The 18,621-nt window shown below is 41.4% G+C and overlaps 1 protein-coding gene across 2 annotated transcripts in view; it reads right to left on the bottom strand.

The window, feature by feature from the left end:
* The window catches only part of sema6cb (semaphorin 6Cb), a 125,187-nt gene that overhangs the window by 96,402 nt on the left and 10,164 nt on the right, over positions 1–18,621 (bottom strand). For both annotated transcript variants that reach the window (XM_084053092.1, XM_084053093.1), the window contains exon 2: positions 10,576–10,677. The gene's annotated coding sequence lies outside the window, so the exon portion shown is untranslated. The remainder of the gene's footprint in view (positions 1–10,575; positions 10,678–18,621) is intronic.

Genomic DNA, 18,621 nt, shown 5'->3' with positions numbered 1-18,621 from the left:
TTGAAGACAGCTCCAAGAGTGGGGCGATGAGACATGAGAAAAGGGAACGCAAGAGAGAGGGAAGATGGGAATAAATAATAGAGAGAGAGGGTGAGAGTTGGAGGCGCCGGGGGGAAAGGGAAGGGGGTGATTGAAAATAACTGCAAGTGGGATGAGCAGACTGATGGCGTGCACTCACGTGTGTGGCACATGTGCATTATCTTTGAAAAGGTTTCGCCACTCCACCTTCTCAAACGAGGAGGGAATCTATCATCTCACTCGTCTCTCCCACCCTCTGTAATCTCCTCATCCCGTAACCTCTTAACCCGCCCGGTTCCCTGAGACGCACAGGTGCTTACGAGGAGAGTGCTTACCCCCCCCCCCCCCCCCCCCCAATGGATCAACCCCACCTGAAGGTGTGAGCTTGTATGCAGGGGAGAGAGACTCAAGATGGGACGACGGAAAGTGGGGCTGCAGACTGCTCTGCTTTTTCATTTCACAAAATTGAAGGTTGGCTACAGGGGATAGAAGGACGATGAATGAAAATTAACTAATTTCACCTCCCCACTTGTACTCTATGTAGCGGCAGGAGGTGGTCGATATTGAGAATGGGGGAGTGAAGGGATAGGGGTAGATTTAGTGGCCGTGTCTAACTGTGTCGGCAACCATAGAGAAGTCATCTATCATGGGTCAGACGCCCAATGCGGAGGTCAAGGCTAGGTATATGATAAAGCTCTTTCTTAAAGCAGATTGCTTTAAGAAAGAGCTTTATCATAAAGCAAAGAAAGACAACATTAACCAAATTCATGTAATGTGCAGTTATGTATTTATGGGTCTTAATTTATTATCATTATACGATTTACAGAGAAAACCAACGGTCAAAAAAAGAGGGTGTCCATTTTAGGTTCCGAGTTTGTCAGCAAAAGCGACCGGTCTCTCAGTAAACAAACACCATTAAACCAAAGCAGAGGGCATTTACTTTCCAGCAAACAGCTTGCAATTACCCATTTAAAAAGGCATACGTTGGCAATTAATACTGCAATCTCACTTAATGCCCTACCTAGGGGAATTTGTAAACATCAATTATATGAAACAGGAGAGCCACCAAGATAAAATTCCCCGTGCTTTGCAGCAGTCACAGCATGATGTTTGCAATAAAATAAAATAAAAACCTGGAAACTAATGCTGTACTCCTCAAATCTAACTACCTCGACCATATAATTCCTGAGCAAAATAAATAATGTTGCACGGAGTAAAACCATGCGTCCGCTCAGGGACGTGCACAGATAGACTCTGTGGTGCTAGAGCTCCTGCCCTTTGCCCTCTTGACCAGAAGTGCCCTTTTGAAAAAAACGTTTTTTTTTCTTCAGTTTACAGCAGGGGTCTTCAACAGGGGGTCCTCAGAGTTACTACAGGGGGTCCGCCAATTCTTTATGTGATATGATTTTTCTTTTTACCATAACCACTCGAAACCTAGCATCCCTTTTCTGAGGAGAACTTTAGCCAAAAATAGCCGATCTACAAGCCCACAACGCCTCGCAGTAGATCGGCTATTTTTGGCAAAGAGGTATAGGTGTAGAGGGAAAAAAGAGAAGACCAAGTCAACAAAAAAAAGTATAATTTACTTGAGCACCTGCCCCTCAAAATGTCTGTGCACACCACTGAGTAAAACCATGCGTCCGCTCTCAGAAATAAATGTGTCTCTATTTGACAGACAGTTGAGAGAAAAGGCTGATGATAAGTGTATCATGAGCGGTTTTCTCATAAACTCCGGACAATGTCCAGAGAATCAGTTCCAGGTATAATGTCCGGGTAATGTCTAGATCAGTGGTCCTCAAAACTTTTAACCCATTAAGACCTTCTAAATCTTCTAAATCCTAACAGTTTTCTGAAACACTTGTTGCTATAATATCAGTGGTTCTCAAACCTTTTCATGTAAAGGCCCCCAAAATTATATGTATTTGGCCGCGGACCCCCCCTAGAAGCAAAGATTTGAGTTACAAATGTTATAAGTTTACAAATTGTTACAATATGTTACACATTTTTTTGATTTTTCAAAAATAGCAGATCTACAAGCTCATAGAACGGCACTCGTGTCGTGCTATGAGCTTGTATATCTGATTTTTTTAAATAGCCAAAGTATAAAATAATGGTTAAAGTGGTTAAAATCTAAAGTGACAGATGCCTTCCCGGTCTTAATGGGTTAATGTCTCAGACCCCCAGTTTGGTATTCCTAGCTTGTAGATCTGCTTTTGAACAGCAAAGATGAATGGATGAAGTGGTTAAAATGATTGTGATGCTATATTAACTACTTTTGCTGGGGACCCCCTGGAATCGGGACCCCCTGGAATCCACCCCCCCCCCCCGGCCCCAAGGACCTCTGGGAGTCCCCGGACCCCACTTTGAGAACCACTGCTGTAAACCATGGTTTTTATGGTCATATCTATCAGATCAATAACACCTCTTCGACAACACAAAAAGTTACCTGCTAAGTACTGTAGGAGGAAGGGCTTAAAAGGACAAGTGTTTTGCTAGAGTACCGGTAGCCAAATGGACTATCATTTAAGTCAACCTGAAAAGAAAACCTAAAACTTGGTATTCCACCTGTTCACAAGGTAGAGAAAATAACCAAGCACAAAGTGTGTGTGTGTAATGCATATATAATAAAAATGGATTAAGACAGACTCAGTAACTTCTGCTATTGAAGGAGGGGCTAATGACATAATCCTCATTGTTGAGCTACGTGTGGAGTTAGCCCAGGGTGAGCTTTAAATGGCTTAGTGACATCATGCTCCGCTCATCAGATTGCATAAAAAAGGAGTGCTTTAGAGCCTGACAGAGTCACTGCCCACTGACCACACACTTCCTAGGCATTGAGAAATTACAAGAAAGGATCATCCTGAACCCTGGGAGTCCACGTAAACTACTTATAGGGTTGTTCATTTTTTAACTTGAATCCTAGTAGGCTATCCCTATTCTGGGGGGAATATTCACCAAAAATAGCAGATCTACAAGCTCACAATGCGTTGCAACTTGTACATCGGCTATTTTCTGCAAAGAAATTTGGTGTAGAGGGGGGAAAAATTCAGACAAAGTTTAGAGCCGATCCTGGTCAACTAAGTATCAGTTTACTAAGTATCGAGGGTTTAAGTCATTAAAAACAACATGAAACATAACAAGGTCATATTTGAACTCGAATGTAGCCAGCCTTTCATTCTGATCAATGGTTTGAAATGATCAAGCCATTTGAACAAAGGATGATTAGTTGCATTTAAATAGAGAGACAGACTAGAAATATTTGCTCCAGGTCTCCACCAGGCCAGGTAGCTTATTGTGGGGCCAGCAAAGTAAAAAAAGAAAATGGAGGCACAACATGGCGGAAAACTTGTCAGGTGGAAATATGCGTGGCTTATTTGGAGAGTTGCGTAATGATCCAAGGAATCCAAGGGGAAAAGAATTTTGATTGTATGACCTACGGTTCAAGAGGTGGCATTTCTTCCTTGGCATAGTGGGAATGAGCAAATCGGTTAAACAGCAATCGGACACTGTGTTCATGATTTGAGGCATTTTGTTTAAAACGAGCCACTCCTGCAAACTTTAAAAGCCAATCAGGATGGAATATGAAAAATCTGACAGATCCGTCTTGATCACATGACTATAGAGATCATGTGTACAAATATGTGTGATGGTTGGACAAAATCTGTAGGAGTAATATAAAAAAATTATTTGCTATAACAGGCCAATACGGAAATAAATTGCTCTGGCAGCCAAGGAGTGTGGGTGCAAAGTTTCTTGCTGATCGGGCCAACCCAACGGTGCCGATTATCTGCTTACAGACAGAATTACAGACGGACGGACAGAGGCAAAAACAGTCTTGGCCACGCCTTCGGCCTGCCGGAGACAATAATGAGAGTTAGAAATAACTTACTTAGATACAAGTACAGTAACAGATCTTCATTCAATTTAACTAAGGACCATACAGTCACAAGCAATTCATTTAGAAAATAAATCACTTTTTACAGACAGACAGAATAATCAGTACGGTATCATAAGTAGTCATTCTCTGAGATGGAAGGCATTAATAAATCTACTTGAGTTAGAAGAAGCATTAATACATTGACTTGAGTTAAATGTCAAGTTCAACCCTCAATTCAAGATATTAAAAAGGATAGAGACTGTGCGCTGTTATACCATTGTGTTTGACAATACAGATTATAGTCCCCAAAGGTTTTTCCATCAGGTAGACTACCAATTTTTAAACAATTAAATTCAGGATATAAAAGCTATGTTACATATAGGTGCACTCCACCAAAATCATATTTTATGAGTGGTTAATGTTTTTGAAGATTAACCATGACAATCCTGGAGATGTTTTGTACTCCGCATAATCTAAATCATTAATATGGATTTTAACCACTAAAATCTAGCTCTCAGATTTCCACTTCCTGTGTACACATTTCAGATGTGGTGTGACGTCACGCTGAAAACGCCAACCAGAGCCTCACCAAAAGCAGCATTATGCAACAACAAAGTATGCAGGGACATGAGTGAAACAAACGCTCCCCCGTAACCCGCCGCGACAACAAGGTAGTCATCAACCAAGGCAGTGCCTTGTTGTTTTGGTCGCGGTGTGTTTGGTATGCATTCTCTTGCATTGCCCTTTGCTCTGGAGCATCAAGCTTATGCATAATTCATAGAAAATGGAATACTAAATGAGGACAAAGATAGAGCAAAGAAAAAAGTAATGTAAATGACTTTAAGACTTATGCCAGGATCAGACGGCACAATATTTTCGTCTTTCACAATGGTCAGCCTGTCAGTTAATGCAATTATAGGGCTATAAATTCTTGCCGTGTCTTGGTTGGGAGACTGGCAACTTTACAAGTATGACACTAACCAATCATCGTTTTCAGTCTTTCACAACGTTGTGCAAATTCATATAGGTCATCAGGGAAGTGGATGAAGAAAGGTAGCACTAGCACTACTTAGGCCTACGTACTCTAAAAGAGAGTCGTGCTGCTCCTAACACCCCAGGTAGTAGTTTTCCAGACAATTAAGACCTATGTCAAATTGTTAGGGTTCATCCTGGGCACATGAAGGTGAACAACACATTCCATGGAAATCAAGCCAGTATAGTTTACGATATCTTGTTTGAGAAAAAAAGAGTTGTATCATGGACAGAGTGGACCGACCATCATTGCCATCCTTAGAGCCCGCTAGTGGGGATAAAAGCACAATCGCTGTCAGTTAGCAATATCAGAGAACTTGTACTAGTGTAGAACATTCAAAACTGTCAAGAAAGAACATTCATAAATGTTTATGAAATTATAACAAGCAGACAATTAACTTCAGATGACAAATTCCTTACTGAGAATCTAAGTCAGGAAGATCATTCAAAGATATTTTAGTAGAGATAATTATAGAAGTTCTCATCCAAAAATAATCTTAAGTAGTAGAATATCTGTAGAAAAACTGGCCTAATTCTTCAGCTGACCTCTAACATCCAGCCTGACTTGATTAATGTGACTCGGACTGGAAAAATGAGTACTGCAAGGAGTTCACAAATTCTAAAAAGTTTTGAGGATGAACCCACAGAACTCTTTAGCAACGAGGAGGAGCTAGTTGAAATAAGGCTGTTGGCACGGTCTTCAAACTTTACGGTCCCCAGATGACAGGTATTAAAAATTGTAATTGTCACTTTACTAAGAAAAAAATTAAAAGAAGATAATAAATTAAGGGAAAAAAAGACCATTACGGCATCAAAAGTAATCAACAAACTATACTCTAAAATAATATTTGTCGATCTACAAGCTCACCTCGGGTTGCTAGGCGTGAGCTTGTAGATCGGCTAATTTCAATATTTATCTTTGGAACCGAGTCAAACAAAATGTAATGCCTCAACTACAATCCAAGTGCTTGTCAGGGTGGCGGGTCCCCTAATCAAATATGATTATTTTGAGGGTGTCGCGGCCTGAAAAGTTAGAGAACCACTGTTTTAGAGCCACAAAGTGATACCCCTTAAAGGATGTAAAGGTAAAGGTTAAGGTAACACTCCTAGAGCAATGAGTTTTCATGCACAGCAGACCTCATTTTCTCCCCCATCATCTCAAGCCCCTGTATCCCTGTGACTTTGAAGTTTGGCCAAAAGGGCTTTGAAAAAGCCTCCAATCTCCCCACCCTGACCAGAGACAGGATTATCCAATCCTTCCAGGATTGTGGAGTGGGATGCTGGAGAGGGTCTCGAAGAGGAATGGGGTTGTCTCTCAAGGGGTCATGTATGTACGCAAACATTTTCCACCCTCCAGCCAGAGCCGGGGAGATTAACAAGGTACCAGCGAGGTGGAGAACACAGAGGCCTCCAGCCTGTTTCTTGAGATCCTCGGAAGCCAAATTGCAACAAAGAACAAAAGGGGGCATTCATTTCTCCCATGACCATGTCCCGCTTCAGCAAAATGTTCTGTTATACTGCTAACAGTAGCTGCATTTTGACAGAGTTGATTTACAAGAGCTATGAAAATACATACATATTGTATAATCAGAAATGTGCTGACTCAGCAGTAGTCCGACAGCGCGTTGCGGGTTCGAGTTCCGATCCCGATGGCCTTTGCGGCATGTCACTCCCCATTTCCTGTCAACCTACTATCCCATCAATAAAGGCATGAAAAAGCCTATAAAATTTAATATAATAAAAAATATCTAATAAAATAAAAAATAATTCTGCAAGTGGGAGTAAATAAAAGTCCAAACTAATGCGTTAGTGTAATATTTTATCTCTTTCAGTCAGTACCAACAACATAATTTGGTTGCACCAATCTTTTGTCAACACATGGTAATTGTGACCTGATCTTATATATACTGTACCTAAAATTTCATGTTCAGCAATTATGTTTGTAATTGTACTAATTTATAGAGCACTTTTAAGTACGAAGCAACCAGAGGTTAAGCTGCTCCTTATGCACCACGTGACCTATGGAAGCATGAAGTTGCACTACAAATTCCATGGCAATCCAGCCAGAAGTTTGATATGTTGTTTGGGACCAAAGTGTTGGATGGTTTGTGTCAAGTTGAGTGTCAATGCCCTCATTAGATTGATTTCATGTGTGCAAGTCGAAATGTTGGCCCAAGGGTAGCGCTAGCAGAAATGCCATGGGGGTCAACAAGCTCCTGCTAGTCAACACAGAAATACAACCACTAGAAAATGGTTTAAACGTCAGTTTAAGGGGGGGCGGGGGGGGATATATTATTGACTAGTAATCAGTTGTAGTCTGTTGACTACATTCTGGGCACATCCCAATTACACTATCATCAAGTTACAGCACGCTTGCTTGCTGTGGAGAGGTTGAAACAATATACCTCAATTTAGTAAAAGACTTAACTGTGGACTGCTGCTACCCCATAAATACTTTTCAAGTAATGGGTTCCCTAGTCTTATCGGCACCTGAAAGAAGGTTGAGAACTCCATCCTTTTGTTGTTGCAGTCTTTTGAAGAAATGGAATAGACGGACGTGCGTCTGTGTGCATGTGTAAGACTTAGATGATCATCCGTGCACATCAGACTTCAGTGGTCTTAATAAATAAAGCTTCCCCCTTTATGTGCTCCGGAGATCTCATCATCCCAATTACATGCCTGCCATCTCCGACACCGCCCCCCCCCCGCCACACTACCTCCCTACACCCAGTTCAGCTCTTAACATGCTTCTCCGTCTGGATCCCCTGAGGCCAGCACAGTGTCAGCCTGATGATGTCAGTTGCCCCCAAGTCTCCTCTCACACAATCGCATCTAAATACGTTGCACCAGGGTCCCAAGAGCCTATCTGTTGTATTCGAACAGGATTGGCGTATTGATGCGAGCCATGATGATATGCTAAGGTTTCACAATCACACAAGTTAGCCAACACATACCATAAAGTATAACAAAGAACAAAAAAAAAAGGAGCAAAACACAAAATATATATATGAATATTCCAATGCATATCTTAATGTTAGAGATATTTCTGCTGTTTTACCCTCGGATAACTTCCAAGGTCATAGCAGACCTGCATCTGGCCAGCCATCTGTTTCCATCTGTCCCATGAGGAGGCCTGTCATCAGCGTACCATGGCCCTGTCCTCTGCTGTCCATACTCATGGACTAGCTCACTAGGGAATGCCAGGCCAGATACAGTTGCTTTTCACTGAGACTACAGACTAAGTCTCAGAGGCTGCAGTCGTTTCCATTCAACAACCAGCTTGACAACTCAGCCAAACAAATGTTGTAATACTGACAATAACATAATTAACAGAATTACAATTATCAATAACACGATGGACCAACTACAGCATAAAAAATACAAAATGTAACAAATAAATACAGCTGCATAGCAGCTGTGGATCAGGTTCCATGACAAGAGTTGAGAGGATATCTTGAAGGCTAAATTGTTTGACATGTCCAGATGCACATTAAGACCAAGTGTCACTTCCCTAAGAAAAGGCATAGGGCTGAGCCTTAGACCAGTGGCTCCCAAATGGTGTGCTGTGGCTCCTGCTAGTCAACACAGAAATACAACCACTAAACATGGTTTAAACGTCAGTTTAAGGGGGGGGGGTATATTATTGACTAGTAATCAATTGTAGTCTGTTGACTACATTCTGGGCACATCCCAATTACACGATCATCAAGTGAGCCATGAGATAAGCCCAGGTGTGCCTTGGGATTTTGTGTGAACTGTACATTGTTATTGCAATATACTGTATTCAACTATACACAAACGTTATGTTTTAATTTACTATATCAGTACTTTGTGTTAATCCAAATACAGATGCAAATTCTATACCATAAAAGAAAATCCTTTAACCACGTTCAACGTGGTTTCCATATTTTGGGCATGTCATCCTATATTAACTCATTCAGTGCCACATGACGTCTAAGACGTCACGTGGGCTGACGCCCCGTGCGCCACATGACGTCTAAGACGTCATGGAAAAAAATATAAAAAAAATGATTATTATTATTTATTTTTTTGAAAAACATGTTCTTACTTAAAAAGGCTGTATCTCGGCTCCTAAGCACTTTTTTCTTACATTGAATTTTGGCTGTGGCACTCAGAGCCAAAATTCCATAAATAAGCTGGGCACTGAATGAGTTAAAGGGGTGGGTGGGCCGGCCGGCGGACCACAGCCACGTCACTCTGACATAACCATAAACAAACCTGATAGGCCCATATATAGGTAGGACCACGGCCACGTCACTGACTCAGACATAACCATAAACAAATCCGATACGCCCATATATAGGCAGGACCACGGCCACCTTACTATGACTCAGACATAACAATTCACAAGCGTGATATGGCCATATATATAAACACTTCACGATGAGATGCATTTTGAGTTACCCATGCATGTGCCTTGGGAACAACAAATGTGCTTATTTTAGCACCACTTCTTGACCAATGTCATGTTTTATGTTCCTTTATGCCTGTATTCTGCACAATTTACTTCAAGGAGCACTTCACATATTATCAACCTTATCTTCATGTATTTGGTCCTCATTAATGAGCATTATAAGACGGCACAACGTCCGTCTACTCTCTCAGAGTGTCATTGGTGGGCTATCGAAACATCAGCGACCTGCCTACCAATGACATCATCATGGGGATTCCAAGCTAATGGAAACTAAGCATTTCTCTTCCTGGAAAGTTAGCATGCTGAAATAGAAGCCATTGTTCTTGCATTAATAAAAAATAAAAAGTTTGAAATCGTGTTTAAAATGACCAAATCTAGCTATCAATGATGTCATTGCTAGGCCGGAGGCAGGTTTCTGAACTGTCCACAGCCCTCCTCTTAGACACAGACCGTGCAGACAGAAACGGTACCATCAGATCTTATAATGAGCATTAATGAGGACCAATTACTGTATATAAAGATACGTTGAAAATGGATGAAGAGGTCCTTTAACCGTTTTACACATGCGCGCGCACACACACACACACACACACACACACACACACACACACACACACACACACACACACACACACACACACACACACACACACACACACACACACACACACACACACACACACACACACACACACACACACACACACACACACACACACACACACACACACAGGGGATTATTAGACATGGTGGGTTTCTTCTTTGGGCAAAAGGTGAAACAGACATATTTTCTCCAAATATCAAGGTATCACCACAGGACTTGGTAAATGTTTACTTTCATGTTTCTGGTTGCCCTGACAAATTTTAAGTGGATTTATTACTGTGTCATATTCGCCAAAGCATTTTTGGATTGTTTATTCGTCACGCTCCAGGTGTGTAAAGACCATTAGTCTGCTGAAAGATTGTTCAGAGGACAGTCTAGATTGTTGGTCATGGGTGACTGGCACCCACTGAAGCTCTGCTTATGGCAGGGAATGGGATACAACAAGTCATATCATTTATATTAAACATAATCCATAAAGAAATGTGGTAGCTTCATTAGCTAAAAATGCATCTATAAAAGCCATGGTTCTAAGAATGATGAAAAGTGTATTCATACCCTTTTCCAACAACCAAGCAAACACTATTGTAATTTTAAAATTAGTATTCTTACCTTGGCATTCAAAACAACCTAACCACAGGGATTTCTTCCAAACAGGTGAATATAGAAGATTGGCACTAGGTTGTCACCATGATAGAAGATGTCCCCATGTATCTGTAGGGGGAAAAGAATCACATGATTAGAATTATGTCTATGTAAACAACAGCCTAGGCAAAAGACAGGCCTGATAGTCATTCACCATGTAAGGTACAGAAGAGGTGAAAACATAATGTCTTACCCCTTTCAATCCAATCTAAGCCTCCACCAGTAATTGACACATTAAGATGTCAAGATAAGCCCTTATCAGGCGTCAATTTGTAAAATTAGGCAGCAGTCTTTCCATCTGGTAAATATCTCGCATACACAGTACAATTCAAAGGAACGGGGCCAACATCTGAGAATCACTGAGAATGATTATCATTTCCACCTGAAAAACTCACAACACTAATGTCAGACGATAATTGCTGGATATGTTATGTTTACTTTCACTAATGCTCTTTTGTCAGAGGAATGTCAATTAGCAATTGAGAGTAAAAATTAAGCTGCTGAAACTACTGCAAAGCCCCGGCTTTTACTCAGTCACAGCCTGTTCAAGGTGTGAATGTTGCGCCATCATTCCGCCTCGCTAATCTGTATAAAGGGTATGGGAATGGAATGGCAGAGGTGTGCCACCTTTGAGCCGACATCAGAAGTAGCCACAGAGCTGAATCAACAGAGGCACAGCAGGCATTGCACACCTTTCTGCATAGTCTTCAACTTCTCCTCCACTGTATTTCTCGTCACACATGGCTTAAGGCCTAGGCCTTAAGCCATTAAAAGGATCCCTGGCTAATAAGCCAATGTGCCTTAATACATTATAATTGCCCTCTATGACTCAAATAAAAAAAATGAAAACACCTTAATTATTGTATTTATTTAGGAAACGTATTAAGTTGTTTTTTATTTTCACATGCATTCCATAGGGCTAGACCACACATGGACAAATGACATCAACTTGCGATGGGCATTGCCCCTATTGAGTGAAAGATTAACTATATTTTAAAATAAATAAAATATTTAAGGTGTAAGGTTTCTACACCTTACATTTTACATTTTAGTTATAGAGGACAATTATAATGTATTAAGGTATATATGGCTGATTAGCCAGAGATCCCTTTAAGTCCGGGAACGCATCCGTGTCATTTTAGATTTTAGCTATAGCCATTATTTTATACTCTGGCTATTCAAAAATAGCAGATATACAAGCTCATAGCGCGGCACTCGGTGCCGCGCTATGAGCTTGAATATCTGCTATTTTGGCATCGGCATTTTTGACTCAAATCTTTGCTTCTGGGGGGGGGGTCCCTTTCAGATGGGGGGTCCGCGGCCAAATACAGATGGGGGTCCTTGACATGAAAAAAACCTGACAGAAAACTGTCTGGCTTTAGAAGACATTTGTAGATCCCGGTCCCGGATTGAATGGGTTAAAGTTGTGTGTGTGTGAGAAAGATGGAGGAAAAAGAGTCCTGAGTGAACAAGAAAAAGTGAGTGAAAAGAGTGAAATTAGTAGCCTGGTAAACCCTCCCTCCGGAAATCTCATTTCCATTTGATTTCAGGAGTGAGTCTGGGCTGAACCGCCTTTCTGCAATAATCGCTCTGTTCTCCGAACCGACGAGCCTATCAGCGTCGTCGCACATCGTTCTGTGATTGACAGCGACAGTTGGCCAATCAGGTGGCGAGTTCGAGTGAGCCCGAATGAAGCCGAGTGCAGCCTGACTGGGGCCGACAAAAGACGAACGGCAGCCATTGTTGTTGTCCGAGTGCCTTCACTGTTTACTTTAGTTTTTAAAACGGTCTCAAACTTCTTTTTTGAGGCACGGAATTTACTATTAAGATATCGTTTGGATAGAATTTAGTTGTTTAACTTCATATATGTGGTCAATTAATCATGACAGAGCCTATTTAAAAATATAAATTTAGAGAACCGGCAGGGGCGGGGAGTGACACGCATGTATCCCAATAAGGCAACCTATTTTCGGCATGGCCGTCCCAAAAGTCCCGTTGCGTCACATAGTCTGGAGCTCGTCAAAATGAACTGCTGATTGGCTGAAGGGGAAAAACGATCATTGGTTGAAGGGGTTGTCAGTCAACGGTATTACTCCCGCCCAACTCCAGCCCACAGCGAATATTGCAGAAAGGCGGTTCAGGCCAGACTCACTCCTGAAATCAAATGGAAATGAGATTTCCGGAGGGAGGGTTTACCAGGCTATGAAATTAGTGAGTTTTGACAACAACTAGTACACAACTTTAGCGTACTCACTCGCCTCATTTGGAAAACAGCCTTTATAACAGAGTGTGTGAGGAAAAATGGATCATTATCGGAGCTTCTGTTATGCGGTCAGACTTACGTCTGTCCATTTTGTGAAAGTAATATGCGTAGGCAGGCTAGTGGGCCGGGAGGGTATTTCAAGTGGGCCCCCAAATATTTGGCAAAAAACGAAGACTTTGATGATAATATAGCATTAAGATTAAAATAAACGTTGAAAATGTTGTTTTCTCTGCGATACCCATAAATAGGAACTTAAAAGGTATACTATGTGTGGATATTTATATAATGTGATACAAGTGTAGATGTGAGGATACATTACATATTGTACATTCTTCTGTTCTTTGATGTTTGTATATTTCTCTTTTACTCCTGATTTTTATTTTATTTTATTAACTGTATGTCTTTTGTTTTGCTTTACTTTTCTTATTCTTTTGTTGTTGCTGCCTATGTATAATTGTGTTGTCTCTTGATGATAACAATAAAAACAATAAGTTGCACAAAAAAAAAGGTATACTAAGATAGTTCCATTGCTCCAAGCCAGAACACAATTGATTAATTGTTCATAACATGCTGAGAAAATGCACGTGGCCCACCCATCTGACCACACACGGCAGCTGATAGTGGTCAGATGGGTGGGCCGCTAGAATCTAACAACAACAGCAGTGGTTATACTTCGTTGACCGGGGTCCTCCGGAGCTCTATCGTTAGTCTCCTCCTTTTTTCCATCTACACCAGTAGTTTTCAAGTTCCCTTTTCATATCAAGGTCCATTATTTATTCGGCATTTGAGCCACAGACCACCGTTTGATGAGATTTAGACTCTCAGACCCAAGACTTAGAATATTCCTGGTTAAGTTATTACTTAAAAATCTTGTATCTCTGCTCCTGTGTAGTTTTTTTGTAGGGATGTTTTTTTGCCGAAACATACTATTTTTTTTTTTTTTTACGTTTTTTTTTTGTGGCTTTTTTATGCCTTTATTAGAGAGGGATAGGGAAAGTAGGCTGACAGGAAATGGCGCATAACAAGCAAATACTAAGCTAACGTTCTAAGCTAACGTTTTTGTGGAAGCACAGTGAAACCCATCGATTATTCTGGAGGTAAATATCCTGTGACTACTTGAAAAGGTAAGAAAATCACAAAATAGCTGGCAGTGGGTGAGTTCTTTAATGTATACACTCTGGCAGTTAAAGAGTTAAAGTTGGTAACATAGGAGAGAAAATTCTTCTACATTCTCTAATTGTGTAGACTTCTTGTAAATTAAGTAATGCAGATGTTTGACAATAATTTAGCTCTTGAGAGCGTAAAATGAAACCAAATGGACCCGTAATAATGGTCCATTAGGTTTAATTTTACACTCTCAAGAGTTAAAAGATTTGTTACCAACTCTCCCATCATTTAGCTGGGGACCACTTGGAACCCCGTCAAGGACCACTGGTTGAAAACCACTGCTCTACACCAAGTCTCTAAACCAGATCACACTGGTCAGTTCGGAATAAAAACCAGGCTTTCCTCCGTGTGGAAAGCTTGGTGATGAGAGGTTAACACAGACAGACAGACGGGTACAACGGGTACTCTGACAATGGGTACAACGGGTATTTATAACTGGATGGGGCATGCATTCCAAACTTGCATCGTTCCTGACTTGTATCGTTCCCGAGTAGGCCGGTATAGTCCAATTTTGAAAAGAACACGACTGTCATATTTTTCTCTACTGTGCTGCCACTGCCAATTCATTTTCAATTGAACTTTTGCTCTGGAAAAAAAGGAATCCAAGGGAAAATCCAGAGCAAATTGTGTCAGGTTCAGGCAATGAATGACACTCCAGTGCTATTCAAGTTTTATGACATGGGGCCAGGACCCCAACAGACTTGAATAAGTCTTTTAAAGCAATCGGGAATCGATCATACTGGAGATTCTATTCTATGATTTTTCAAATCATGTTGGCAAATTATGTTTCATTTCTGGCAGTCAAAGAGTTAAGGGCTAGCACTCATAATATTTTACAAACTCATTCCTTTTACCACTCATTAATTTCCCCCATTGTGTGTAATTCCCACTGGGAGTGAGAACTACACACAATTCACCAAAGCTTCAATTTAACGGTCTCTTATGAAGCCGCTTTTATTTATGGCTTAGCACTGGTAACTTACAGTAATCACTGAGGATTTCCCATTTATTTCTGGCAACAAATTACTGAGCCAGTTTTTTATTCATATGCACAAAGGGTTTTGGACTTCCTACCTGAAACACAGAAAATAGCTGTAGTCTGGAGTGACATACTGACCAGCTGCAGGACACATTTTGATAAGGTTCAACTAAAGCCCAATTTATCCATCTGTGAAAAAGTGTGGTGTAAAATGTTGCTTGACATAAATGGCGTACCTTCAACTGACAAAAAGGCTGTATTTTCGACAAAAAATAGTGCCAACGAGACTTGTACTACACTTTACCGCTGCACCACATTAGGCTTAAGGCACTGTGTGTACCTTTTTTTCTGCTCCCTGTTCCAAAGTTGATAGTAGCGTTTTTTGTGGGGGCAAGGAGGATGTTAAACTTGCTCTGTATATCAACAGTTTATTGGGGATAGCGTGATGTGTATGGGCTCTCAGCCAAAGCACTATTATTTTCTTATTTCAGGAGTACAGTGAAATGTTGATCGATGGGTGCTTGTGTTTGCCATCTGTGAGACTTCCTCCAATAGATCTGTAGAATGGCAGTTTCAGAGAAACAACCCAAAATATCAAGGCAGATAAGGCAGCATGGGCAGCAGAAAACAAATTCCAGTACATGCTGCAGCAGACGTTTGTCATTATCTCACTTTAAAGCAGAACAAGATTGCAGACTACAAATTGCCCCTAAATGAGTTCAGTGAGTGTGTGTGTACGACAATAGTGAGGTAGAAAGGGTTTTAACGCCATAGATCAAGTCTCCGTCTGTTGGAATCACTGGTTCAGTAATGCAGGGAATGGGGTAAGGTTGAAGTACTGGTCAGATTGTGCAAGTCTTTGAACATAACAGAACATCATGTGGTAACTGATCTTTTCCTGCAACACGAGACAAATGGGGAGACGCGTCTCATTCTCAAACTATGCAATCCAAGACTGCATTTAACACGAGACAAACAACTCGCAGAACATATTTTAAACACACAGCTAATGATATGGAAACGTTCAGAGAAGGATCTGGAGCCAACAGTGCCAGCTTTAAGCCATCTGCCCTTGTCGAGGAACAAGAATGAGCAAGGAGGAGGCAAGTGGTGCCTGGCCTACAGCTCGACTGCTGAGGAAATGTAAACATCATCCTTCACTGTGAACCACTTGAAAACCACAACTTGAAAACCACTACCGAGTATGTTCTGTATGTAAGCATGTCGATCTTTGACCTCTGGAACATTGTACATGATTGATAGATATATGGCTAGCCCCTGTACTTGATCTAATTGAAGGCATTGAATGTTGATTAATTGATTTGAACCTCACACCTGGAGGCTGCCTTTTCCATCGATTCAGTGAATGGATACCAGACAGTGGAATATGAGATGATGCCACATTCCCTCCAGAGACCTCAGAGGTTCCATTAACCATGCCACGAGCAAATAACAGCAACCAGCGCCACATGTCATTAAGGGAACACAGGGAGGGACAGTGTGCTAGAGGGGTAATCAACCCTGCATCAATAACGGACAATAAACGTTAGTGTTCCTCCTAAACTGCATGGGGTAGCAAATGGGTGGGACTTACCACAACATAAGTTGATTACATTTACTTTCAAACTAGAAATCGACTGGTAGATTTTAAGGCAGGTATAATAGTAGTTTGGAGCAGGAAAAAGCCAATATGCCTTATATTTATTAATTCTGGCACTCAATTAATATGAGTTAATAAGGGGAGAATTTGCTGTTCAAATAAAACCTTTCAGATAAAGGTAAAACTAAAGTCAGAAACATTATTAGGCGTTTATTTGGGGGGGGGGGGGTGCTAAAACACGGCATAGGCTAATTAAGCAGACAACTCAAGTATAGTACCAAAGAAGCTACCATAATAATCTTATTTAAAAACTGAATCATCATCACCGCAACAGCCAGAGTTTATGATTGTCATGCATGGTGTGCTTTACTTCCACAGTAACCGTTTGAATAGGCCGCTTTTTAATAGACTAGTTTACGCAAAACAATGAATGACGTACAGCCCCGCATGAGGAGGTACATCGCCACATGAGCAGGTATGTCCCTGTGTGAGCAGTGGAGGCTGCGCAGCCATCGGCCACTATCGGAGTCAAGTTTTGCCGACAAACGATTTTTGAATGCTGACAATTAGCCAAATAGTTTGGTCAATTAACCAGCTCTAGCATTATTCCAAGTTTCAAACTACTCCAAACCAGTAAGCCTAATACCCAGCAGGTTAAAACATTGTTTCACCAGAGGAAATTGGACACATTTAAATGGCATTTTGAGTTTGAAGACACTGGATAAGAACTAGTTTGCAAATAATGTATTCTTTCCTCTGGAAATGAATCAAAACTACTAACCACGTGTGTGACACCAAAACGGCTACTCAAATATCAAGAAATATCAGCAGTTTAAAAAAGCCAAACCCTCTGGCACTTTTGTGAAAACATGTCTTTTCAGAACTCATCATTGGCTGAAACAAACGTTTTAGCCTGCAGGAGGAAGGTTCAGATCTGATTGCGTCTTTGCACAGTCAAATAAAACCCTCCAAACCATTTGCAAACCAACCAACTGAAATAAGACCTGGTGATTTGCACACAGAAGACAGAACGTGTGTGCGGCTGTGCGCGTGTGTGTATGTGGAATAGTAAGGCTGCAATCCAGGGAACAAAGCAGGGAGTGTGGTCTCTATCTGTTCACAAATGCCAACTAGCCAATCCTCATCTGGCTCACAGGCAACACTGCTGCCCCTCCTCCAGTCAGCTGTCTATTAAAAGAAAACATGTGGGCCAGTGTCTTATTTCAGTGAAAATGAAAACACATCCTCACAGAGGTACAGAGTCAAGCAGAGGAGTCAGGCATGCAGTGACGCTGAGTCTTCTACCCATTTCCTTTGGACCACATTCCCTTACTCTGCTGCCCCCCAGCCATTTCCCTCAACACCCACAAATCAATCAGTATTCAGGTCATGCCAGGGGCCCCCCTTAACTCATGACCTCTAACCTCAGCAGGGGTTCTCCTCAGAGAGCATGACAGGGATTTGTCTGTGCAGCCTGTGCATGCCGTGTGTCCCACGTTAACAAAGTCCTCGTGTCAGTGGGAGGAGCGCAGGCCAACCCTGTCAACTGCCAACACAATCAATTCAGCCGAAGAGTTGAAGGTGGTCTGACCCACAGCCAACCCCATCTCTGAAACTATGGCTACGCTCCACTTCAGCTCAACGGAGGAGACACCTTACGTAGGTTGAGCTCATTTCATAGGCGACAGTGGTACAGAAAGCAATCATAAACACATTTACTTCCTCATATTTCAGCTCCATGACATTGAAAGAACTGAAAATCCCGGTTTCTATCATGAGAAGCGCGGGGAGGTGAAATTAGCATAGCATAATTACACTGGGGAAAGATCCAGTTAACGCAATACAATATCACAAACTCTGGGGAGCAAGACGTAGCCCATAATTTGCCATTGTGTTCCCCATTCAATTGACAGCTGGGGTATGATATTGGAGATTAATGCTGGAATTCAGATTGTTAGTTTAACTGATGGCGCATTCAGAATGATAATAACCAGGGTCTTATAC

The sequence above is a fragment of the Gymnoscopelus microlampas genome, assembly GCF_963454915.1.
Source record: "Gymnoscopelus microlampas genome assembly, chromosome: 3".
Lineage (NCBI taxonomy): Eukaryota > Metazoa > Chordata > Actinopteri > Myctophiformes > Myctophidae > Gymnoscopelus > Gymnoscopelus microlampas.
This window is presented reverse-complemented; position numbering and strand designations above follow the sequence as displayed.